Genomic DNA, 11,413 nt, shown 5'->3' on the forward strand with positions numbered 1-11,413 from the left:
AACCCCCAAATTTAAATATGCTGGGTAATGGAGTTGTCGGTGCCAACAATGGCCCCAAGTTAGCTATGAGGTGACTAATCGCTAACATAGCATTCAGGTAATTATTAGTTAAGGGGAAAATGTTTGTGATTTTTAGCTTGTGCACTGCAACCTATTTTTTCGGATTGGACAAATCCTAATTATCTTATCATTTTATGATACATAGCAGGGAAAGAGGTATGCCCCCTTATAAGACTGGTTCTGGTAATTGAGTAGGTTTTCTTTGGCATATAGATCAATGAAAAAGAAAATGTGGCATGTGTTCACCATCCCAGTGATTTTTAAATGCCTCAGAGTGGTTAACATCTCTAGTAGCCTCTCTCTATCGGGAGCACTCCTGGGTCTTCCCAGTCCTCCCCCTCTGACCCCTGGCCCCACCTCCCCACCTGCATTACTTTTATTTACCCTTCTCTCCCCTAAGCTCCAAGGGCCCCTTCTTTTGCCTCTGTAACTTGTTTCCTGAGCCCATTATTTCTACAGCTCACTTTTCTACCTCTGTGATTTTCTAAATAAACGTACTCTTATAGTTTGAAAATAATAATAACAATAATAATAATAATCCTCAGCACAGTGCCAAGACTCAGGGGGTAAGAGGAATACTAAAGAGGTGAGAGACATAATCAAGGAGAGTTAAAAGAAAACTAAATTCAGCTGTTTTAGAGATTTGTTGATATGGGGTGTCATTAGAAAGCATGAATGACCTGTTAAATTCTTTGGTATTGAGAAGATATTTCTAAAATGTAGAGATCAAAATTATATCATTCAAAGACTGTGTCTGCTGTTTTCCTCCCTGCCTGCTTGAAGATCAACTTTCATCATGAATGACACAGCAATTATCCAGACCAGGAAGTGCATGACCAACAGACTACTTCAGTGGAAGCAAATGGTAATTGATGTCCTTCACCCTGGGAAGGCAATAGTAGCCAAGACAGAAATTTTGAAAAAACTAGCCAAAATGTATAAGACCACACCAGATGTCATCCTTGTGTTTGGATTCAGAACCCACTTTGGTCGTGGCAAGACAACTGGCTTTAGCATGATTTATGAATCCTTGGATTACGCAAAGAAAAACGAACCCAAGCATAGACTTGCAAGACATGGCCTATATGAAAAGAAGAAGGGCTCAAGAAAACAGAAAGGAACGCAAGGACAGAATGAAGACAGTCAGGGAGGTTGCAAAGGCCAATGTTGGTGCTGGCAGAAAGGAGGAAAGATTCTTCAGTGACTATCTGTGGTGATTGTGCAGATTTTTCATGAGAGGATTAATAAACTAAGAACTTAAAAAAACAAAAAAAAGACTGTGCCTGTGTGCCTCTGTGTATATGCCTACATATATGCACAGTGAATTGGAGAGAGAGCTTGTAGAGTATGTGACTTGGAGACCTGGATTCCCTGAGTAGTGGTCCGCTAGTGATCTAACTCAATAAATCAACAAGAATCATGTGTTGTGTCCTTGCTATGTGCTCACTTCACCTGCTGCCAGCCAGCAGACATTATCAGCTTCCTACCACTAAGGGAGTGCTCACCTCAGCTAAGTGCTTTACAAACATTATCCAGTTTAATCCTTTTAACAGCCTAAGAGTTTCACCCTGTGATGCTTAGGGAGGTTAAGCCATTTGCCCAGGGTCATTCACCCAAGTAAGTGGAGAAGCTCAGATTCAGACCCCGGTCTCCTCCAACTCCAGAGCTGTGCCTTTAGCCAATATGCTATGCGAGGTCAGCACTGTTTATTCATTTTTTAAAAAATCAAATTCTCACTCTGGCCAGGTAGCTCAGTTGGTTAGCGCATCATCCCGATACACCAAGGTTGTGGGTTCAATCCCCAGGGAAAAGCATGTACAAGAATCAACCAATGAATGCATAAATAAGTGGAACAGCAAATATCTCTCTCTTTCTTTCTCTCTCCCTCTCTCTCCCTTCCTCTCTCTCTAAAATCAATGCATTTTTTAAAAAGTGGATCAAGCACTTTAGTCTTTTTAAAAAAATCAAATTCTCTTGTTTTATTTTATTTTATTACTTAATGCTTTGGGAACATGGTGGACCACACATGCCACTAGCTAAATTCTAAGTATCAACATGGACTTTCATTCCTACTTTAGACTTGTGGCCCCACAATTGACTTTGCAGTATGCGCTTATTTTGTTTCATAGCATACAGAGCTGGTATGTGAGAGACAGGTGGCAACCAGTTGCTATGGCAATTGCTTGTCATGAATAATAAAGCATATTACCACAGCAAGTTTTGTTTAGCTTGAAAATCTGACTTGCCCCCTTTCCTACAGGGGCCACAACCTTTTATACCTCTGTACACACAACGGCCTAGCAGCTTGGGTTAGCCCTTCCCGGACCACTGTGCTTTGCTGTAGAAAGCTAAATGAAGCCTGATTTCTTAAAGATTTAGGAGAAGAAAGAGGAGATAAATCACAGAAAGAACAAAAGCTTTAAAATATGCACATTTCACTCCTTTACAGAGAGTCTCAACTTGTTTTCCCTTAATGTGAAGGAAATAATCCCAAGTACTGCACATTCATAGACCAAGTTCAATGGCTGTTTGAATGTCCACCTGTGGTTAGTTACTAGATGCTAAGACTATAAGATCAAATAATATTTTTAGACAAACTTAGAGAAGAATTATGAAAAAGATGATGTCCCAGAGGAAGTTATTCTGACAAATCTATGTACTCAGTATTATTTACAAATCTTTCCAAGTCAGCTAATAGTCCTTTCAATGAAGAACTGTGTTCAGTATGTTAGGGACAATGTGAAGCAATAAAACAACTTCAAAAAAAACTTCATTAGTCATATTTTAATTTAGTGTTCTATATGAGTTTTAAAAAGGACAATTTTGATCCATAGTACATTACAGACTGTGGTAGGTAAATATTGTCGTACAAATACCAGTAGATGCCAATGTAAAAAGCCCAAAAACTTGGAATCAACCTAAAATCAAATACCTATTTACTCTCTCATTTCTTCCTACCCTTAAACCTGGGGTCCAAATACTTCTCCCTTTAGATTCTTTTGAAACACAACCCATAATTGCATAACACATTAATGATGAATCCCCAGGAATTGTTCTCACAAACAGGCAGTCTAGTGATGACACTCTAAGGCCTATTTCATAATTACCTTTTTCTTTCTTAATCCAGTTCTCACAATTAATACCTAGCCTATAAACAAGTGAACAAACTTTTGATCAAAAATAAGGAACCGCTTTACACAAGAATATATGCTACTCCTTGGAGACTAATGTGCCAAGATGTCTGGAATCCTAGTCCCAGAATTTGGCCTGCTAACTAGGGTTGTTTAACTCTAACACTTTTTTATATGGCCATAGAGAAGAGAGAGCAAAGGGAGTTTGGGAAACAACCCAAGGGCTGGATCACCCACGCAGGCTATGTAACACAGGTGGGAGGGCGGGGAGGGTTCACCAGTATTTGTAATCTTCAAAACTGAGACTGTGAGCATCACAGAGATTCAAGCACCCTGGAACCTATGGCATAATGACCAGGCTCTTAACCCAAGAGCAAACATCTCTCTCAATCCAGATAGAATGACCCTTTTTCATCTTGAAAGCCTACAACTGACAAAAGAAGATTGAGAAATACATATAAAAAGCCATATTCAACTCACCTATTGCATCTCTGTTCCATGGTATGGCAAATTAAGGGCAGGAAGTCTGGGGAGAAAGAAAATTGAAAGCAGAACGGATATGAAAGAGGAAAAGAGAATCAATTGGGTTGAGGAGTTCTAGCCTGTTTTAGCCTCCTTGCTCATCAAGCTGTTACTGCCTTAAAAATTGATTAGCTCATTTGTGGGAGGAAGGGGAGTTTGGGCTGTTTTGTTCCCTGATATATCCCAAACCTCCTGAACAGAGCCTGTCACATGGTAAACTCTCAAAGAATATTTGTTGAATATATGAATAAAGACATTCTACTCCATCTTCTGCCATTTAAACATTTCTATCTTTATTTAAATTAGAGTAACCAGCATAGCCTATCAGGGTATAAATTAGTACCTGAACCATAGCAGCATTAAAAAGAGTAAGCAAATCCAAATAATATCAGGTTGAAATTTTAAAATATGGCCCTGATTTCCTTGCTTGCTTCCAAAGGAACTTAAGAATGAGGGTAGCAATTTCACTAGCAATTCACTTTGCTAGTTGAAACAAAAGGCACCGGTCTTATTCCACAGGCCTTCCGCTAACAGGGAAAGCTCTCTGGGGCCAAGGGAGAAGGATTCAGGAGGCCTCCATCAATTGGTAAGAAAGTTAGTGGGAGAAATAGAGCTACAAAACATCCTCTCACCTCTGAACTTTGCAATTACAGACCTCTAGAGAGTCCCCAGGAACTTGGGGCAAACTGGATGCAATAATTGCTTTTGACTTTACTCCTCCCCTCTCCTCAGCTCATTGATAGAAGGCTGACTTTGTCAAAGAGGAAAATCATAAGTGGATATTCCTGTTTCTTAATATACTTTCTCTCCCTCGATCTGGGGCAAATTCTTCTCTACCCTTCAGGAAACATTTGGCAATGTCTGGAGGCATTATTTGTTGTAACGATTGAGGGTGGCAGGGTGCTTTTAGCATCTAGTGGACAGAGGCCAGGGATGTTACTCGCTATTCTACAGTGCACAGGACAGTCCCCTTCCCCAAAGAATTTTCTGACCCCAATGTCAATAGTACTGAATTGAGAAACAAGTGGGCCTCTTCCAGTGGACCAGGTGCTAATGCTGAATGCTTCTTATGCCTAATTTCATTTAATCTTTCAAGAATCTCTGAAGTGGACCGTATTATCTTCATTTTACAGATGAATACCATAGAGGCTTACAAAGTTTAAGTGACTTATCCCAAGGTTACACAGACCCATGAGTGGCAAAGCCTGTCTTCAAGCCCAGATCTACTGGCTCGGAAAGAACATGCTGCTACCTTTCACAAGTTCCACCAAGATGAGTTCAAATGCCCAGCCTTCCCTGAACAGGTCCTTATACGAGGTATAGACACAATCACTCCCAGGAAGTAGCTCCAACCAGGGGCATGTTTAGATATTTTATTCACATCTTAAAAGTAATAGCTCATCTATAATAATAAAAGCATAATATGCTAATTAGACCAGACAGCCAAACAACCTCCTGGATGACCCTCCAGACAAAGCTGGGGCTGCGAGGGCCGAGCCCCTTGCACAAATTTAGTGCTTTGTGCCTCTAGTGTAATAATAATGGGTACATAGGCCTTGCTTTGCACCAGGCCCTGTTATAAGGGCTTTGCTTCATATGTATTAACACATTGACTCCTCCAATCATATGAGGCAGGTACTAGTATTATCCTATATAATAAAGAGGTAATATGCAAATTGACCCTCACTCTGTCATGCCATCACAAGATGGCTGCGCCCACAGTGGAAGCAGGGTTCCTGTAACACAAGATGGCTGTGCCTACAGCAGAGGTGGGGTTCCCATAACGAGCCGTAACAAGCGATCAGCAGGGACCTGAGGCTGTGTGGCGCTGGGCCAGGCCAAGGTGGGGCTTGATGGGGGACCTCAAGCTGCACCCCCTGTCCCAGTGCCAGGCGGGGGCACCTGAGGCTGTGCCCCCCCACCCAGTGGGGCTTGACAGGGGACCTGAGACTGCGCCCCCTGCCTGGTACTGGGCCAGGGAACCTGACGCTGTGCTCCTGCCCAGCAGGGCTTGACAGGGGTGGGACCGACTGGGTCTGGATCCCGCCCAATGCGGTGGGGCTGGCCAGGTCTGGGTCTCATGTGATTTCAAGGTGCATGTGGGTGGGCGGGGACTTGACTCTGGGTCCCGCAGCATGCCCCAGACTCTGACAGAAGGGAGATTTTCATATACATTTTACTAATTTTCTTTCATTTCTGACACTTCTATTATAAAGAAAGGACAAATAGCAATATTAAAATATTTCCTCTAATTAATTCCCTTTTAATGTGCATAAATTTTGTACACAGAGCCACTAGTCCTTATACAAATGAGGAAACCAATGTTTAGAGAGGTGAGATCACACAGTCAGCAAGGTGCGGAGGTGCGATATAGTCGCCGGAAGTCTGATTCTACTTTCTACGATCCTAATCATTATTCGATTTTGTCTGGCATACCTACAAAATGGGAAAGTGGCACATAAGCCACTCGGTGGGCTGTAACCCTTCCTCTTGCACAACCTTGAGTACCTCGGCAGGTACTGATCTTTGCTCCCTTTGCTGTTCTTTGTAGAGCTGCCAAAACCTCAGTAAATCATGATACTGAAAGTGGGAAGATCAGAAATAACTTCTCTCCAGTTTACTAGCTCCCAAAGGCAAACCAGCATTGCCCTCACTTACTGCTTTGAAATTCTCCTTTATTGTTTGCATAAAATTTCCTCTTATTATGTGTGGGACTCAAAAAGGTTTTCAAATAATTACTACAGTTAGTCTAAATGTAAAAAAGCTAAAAGGAAAACTGTTTGCAATTAGGATTTGCATAATTTTTTTAAGGCTGCCTAAGTTGTCTACATTTGCAACTAAAAGTAGAGTAGTATTTTGGATGAAACAAAATGAAATCCATTTGCCAAGACAACCCTGACCTTCGACATTTTTTTTAAGCATCTCAACTTATTATGGAAACCCAAGTAATTAGATACTTAAGCATTTTTTTCAGAGAATACTTTTTTATATCCTTGGTTTTTATGTCTTAAGTGAACTTTATAAAAGCAGGAAGGTTAATGTATGTGCTATCAAACATGAGTCTGTAGATCTCATGAATAAATTTCCTCATAGATGGTCCTTACAATCTCACAAATTCCATCAGAAAAACATTTAACTCTTCTCACTTTAAAAACAACATGTTTTGAACAAAATAGACTGGTGAACAAAATAGATCTAGAGACATAGAAGCATAGAACAGACAGTCTAATCTCAGAGGGAAGGTGGGGGTGGGTGGGTGAGAAGAGATCAACCAAAGAACTTGTATACCTATATGCATAATCATGGACACAGACAATAGGATGGTGAAGACCTGGGAGGGGTAGGTTAGAAGAGGTCAGTATGGGGCTGAGGGGTGGGAAACATATGTAATACTTTCAACAATAAAGATTTATTTTTTTAATGCATGTTTTGGTATGGTTGGTATGGCTTATTTGGTTGGGTGTCATCCTGTGCACTGAAAGGTTGCTGGTTCAATTCCCAGTCAGGGCATGTCTGAGTTGAGGGCCCAGTCCCAGGTCGGGGGTATGCAGGAGGCAGCCAATAGACGTTCCCCTCTCAGACCAATATTTCTCTCTCTTTCCTTCTCCCTTCCTCTCTAGAAAAAAAAAAAAAGTCAATAAAAACTCTTTTTAAAAATAAAGCAAACTAGAGACTTTCTTCTTCTAAAAAAAATGCATGTGGTATGGGTACCTATATATAACTATGAAATAACATAAATATGTACATATATATCGCCTACTGCCAATTAGCATGAATTTATAAGCAGAGTCCAATAACCTTGATGATAAGTGAAAGTACATCAGCAATGAGAAGTCTTTGGAAAATAAATGGGGATCTCAGCAAGTGTTTAACTTAAAAGTAGGTGGAGGAGACTCATTACTGGCCTGGCTTATTGCTTTATTCTGTTTGAAACCTTGATTAAAGAAATAACAAACATGGAATGCTAATTAAACTGTTTGACCAATTTCAGTAAACAAGCAGGTCTAATTTGGGAAGTGAAGAGAGGAGATAAAACTCTACAGCTCTGCTATTCATTTTCCCACATCAGTTCTTTGGTTCCTGCTATAAAATTTCATGTCCCCAAAGGCCTCCAGATCAGCCGGGTAAATGATTTCAGGGTAAAGAGAGAGGAAAACTTGTAAACATGGTGAAGCTTGCTACAAGTTACTGCTTGCAGGCCTCACTGAGATCACCGCCCATGACCACAGCTGTCCTGCTCACTGGCCTTCACCTAGCAGGCCATGTTGGAAGTCATGAAGAACGTGTTTAAATGTCAATAGTCATGCCTGGCTTGAACAAGCAAAACTGTTTCTTTAGTTCAGTGCACACACAGCTTGGAGGCCAATGTCCTGGGCGTACCAGTTGTATCTCCACATAAAATGAATGTCGGCAATATGCTAGTATGTAATATTGTCTATTAGACAGTGCACAAAGCCTGCACTGTGTGTATATACCGTAGCCACGCAGAAAACATTACCAAATGAGCCTGCTTTTAGCCCATTGCCTCATACAGTGGTAATTAAGGAGAACTGCTTTTTGATTTGCAACTATTTGCTGTTCTGCAGCAAAAACAGAGCTTAGACCATCTTGTTCCATTTGTTGTTGCCATGCTTAATCTTCTGATTCATGAGGAATTATTACACCCAACACCTATGGGGAATTTAATTGTTTGGCTCCTACTCCTCTGGCAAGTGTAATTATGGAGGAGGAGGATCTGTAGATTAGCATTTCTTAAAAGCTTGGTCCAAGAAAAAATACATAAAAGGAGGTGGAATTTTTTGTGAAACCCTGTATTGAATAACACCCAGGGTTGGAACAGTTCCAGAACTGAGCTTAAGAGAAAATATCAACGTCTAAATGCGAGGTCAGACCAGGGCCACACAGCCTAGAAGTTTGATCCCATCACCATTAACTTGGAAATCAGCACACCCCATCTACCCCTTCGATATCTGTAGATAATTAGGATACGTTTTGTGTGTGGAATGCTTTTGAATGAATTGGGGATAAGAATGTTTTCGGTTCTTCCCATTGCCCTTTAATGATAAAGTTCTTGTTTGCTGCAATTACAGATGAGTAAGAAGAGAGCCGTATCCCCTCAATTTGAAAGACAGGGAAAAGGTGACATTTCATATTGTGTCAGTAAGTATGGAAAACTTTGGATGTTAAGTGTTAATATACAGACAAGATTGAGGGCTGTGTCAGTCACCGTGAGGGTCCCACCCATATTCCTAGGACCCACCCATATTCCTAAGACCCTCCCATTTCAGTGGCAGATTTTTAGCTGCCAGTTTCAGCACCTCTGTATCCCTGAGGACTTTCTGGAACTGTGAAAAGCCATGCTACTTGTGGTGGTAGGCCAGTGACTCAGGAGTCGGTGAATAACTATCCCAGCTCCCACATCCCTCAGGTAGGATCATCTGCAACATGTATTTTATAACCTTTTCCAGAGTTTTACCTCAGGATTAAACTCCAGTTGCTACAATGGTAACTGGCTTAACATCACATCCTTTACCGTCTGCCTTTCCTCCCTTGAATCACTTCCTGCTCCTCTCTCTACAGGTGTTGTCTGAATCTGGACTCCTCATGTCAGTATCTACTCATGGAACACCAAATAAGACAAAGCACCTGCCTTCAAAGAGCACACAGTCGGATGGAGAAATGAGATAAGAAGAAAAAAGAATAGAACAGAGAGGAGGAGTGGGGTGGGGAGGGGAGGGGAGGGGAGGATACCAAATGTGAGTATGTGAGTCAGAGATACCAATATGCTAAGAAATGTGGTCTTGCGCTAGCCGGTTTGGCTCAATGGATAGAGCATTGGCCTATGGACTGAAGGGTCCCAGGTTTGATTCTGGTCAAGGGCACATGCCCAGGTTGCAGCTCAACCCCTAGTAGGGGGCCTGCAGGAGGCAGCCAGTCAATGATTCTCTCTCATCATTGATGTTTCTATCTCTCTCTCTCCCTCTCCCTTCCTCTCTGAAATCAATAAAAATATATTTTAAAAATAAAGAAATGTGGTCTTTTGTTTTGTTGTTTATGATATCTTATTCCTAGGCAAGCCATAAAATTTATTTATGTCATAAATATTTATTGCATGCTTACTATATGCCAGATGATGGCACCGCAAGAAATCAAGAAGTCCAGATTATGTTCTAATATATATATATAGACTCATAGATTATGTGGTAATAAGTATTGCAAGGGAGAATAAAGCAGGATATATTAGTCTGCTCAGGCTGCCATAAGATACCACAAACTGGGCAGCTTAAACACAGGAATTTATTTTCTCACGGTTTTGGCAGCTAGAAGTCCAAGATCAAGGTGCTATCAAGGGTGGCTTCTAGTGAGGCTCCTCTTCCAGGACTGTGCATGGCCATCTGCTCTGTGTGTCCTCACCTGATCTCTTCTCTGAGAAGGGGGAGAGAAAGCGCTCTAGTGCCTCTTCCTCTTCTTGTAAAGACACCAGTCCTATAGGATTAGGGCCCCACCCTTATGACCTCATTTAACCTTTATTATCTCCATATACTGTAGTCCTATCTCCAGTACTGAGGGTTAGGGCGTCAGTAAATGGATTTGGTGGTAGACACAATTCAGTCCATAACACAGGGTAAAGGGATGGATAGTTACCAAGAAACTGAGCTTAAACTATTCAAACCAGTGAGGAATATAGTCCCAAAATTTATTAGCTATCAGCATGAAGCAGGTATGGCAGTGTAGTAGTTGATTACTATCATCACTGTGGATTTTAATATTATGAAATTTGTGATGAAGTTTCCAAAATAGTAGAGTATATTTTACTCATATAGAGTAAAAATGTGTTCTCCCCATTTATCTCTAGGATTTGTATTTATCATGATACAGCTATGGTCTGTAAACAATAAAATTATGTTAGACAAAGTTTTCAGTTGCTACCAAAAGAAGACAACTTAATGCCTTTAAAAGCATGTTCCTATACTGTCAAATCTCAGAGAGAAGGTGGGGGTGGGTGGGAAGAGATTAATCAAAGAACTTGTATGCATATATGCATAACCCATGGACATAGACAAGAGTGTGGTGAAGGCCTGGGGCAGGGGACAAGGAGTACTAGAAGGGGATAATGAGGGGGTAAAGGGGACATCTGTAATACTTTCAGCAAAATAAATAAATAAATAAATAAATAAATAATCCTAAGCAGAAGGAATTAGGAAAACCATGCTGTGGGAACCATAAGCCAACCCATAGGAGTGCAGGGGGCTTTCAGGGCGACCATACCATGTCCTGATGGGGTTCAGGGAATACTGATCTTTCAGAAAAAGAAAAATTTTCATGTTAATTGCTGAGCTGTTTTCAAAGGCTGCTTGTTCTCTTCAGAACATGGTTGGCTCTCCTTCAAACACTGTTCAACCTGAGTAAATCAGAGAACTGTATACAGACCACATATACAACAAATAAATTAAAATTAAAAAAGATAATCCATGCCTTAGTGTTATTACGTAGTACAAATAATAGAAGTTTTGTTAACTATCAGCTCTTTTTGCAGTCTGACAAATATCAGAGACAGTATAAAGCTGTAATTGCACCTATGAACCTGTATAACATTTAGACACTAAGTTCCAAGTTAAGGTACATAATACACATCCAATATATTTCTCTGATGAGCCTAAGAAGTTTAATGTGATGTCAACTGAAACTGAGAACACATG

The 11,413-nt window shown here is 40.8% G+C and overlaps 1 pseudogene across 1 annotated transcript; it reads left to right on the top strand.

The window, feature by feature from the left end:
• Window positions 1-856: 856 nt before the first annotated feature.
• On the top strand, window positions 857-1,277 carry LOC308523493 (small ribosomal subunit protein eS24-like; annotated as a pseudogene). The gene has a single exon. The product of its transcript is annotated as a small ribosomal subunit protein eS24-like (transcript).
• The last annotated feature ends 10,136 nt before the right edge of the window (window positions 1,278-11,413 follow it).

This window comes from Myotis nattereri (genome assembly GCF_964212035.1).
Source record: "Myotis nattereri genome assembly, chromosome: 1".
NCBI lineage: Eukaryota > Metazoa > Chordata > Mammalia > Chiroptera > Vespertilionidae > Myotis > Myotis nattereri.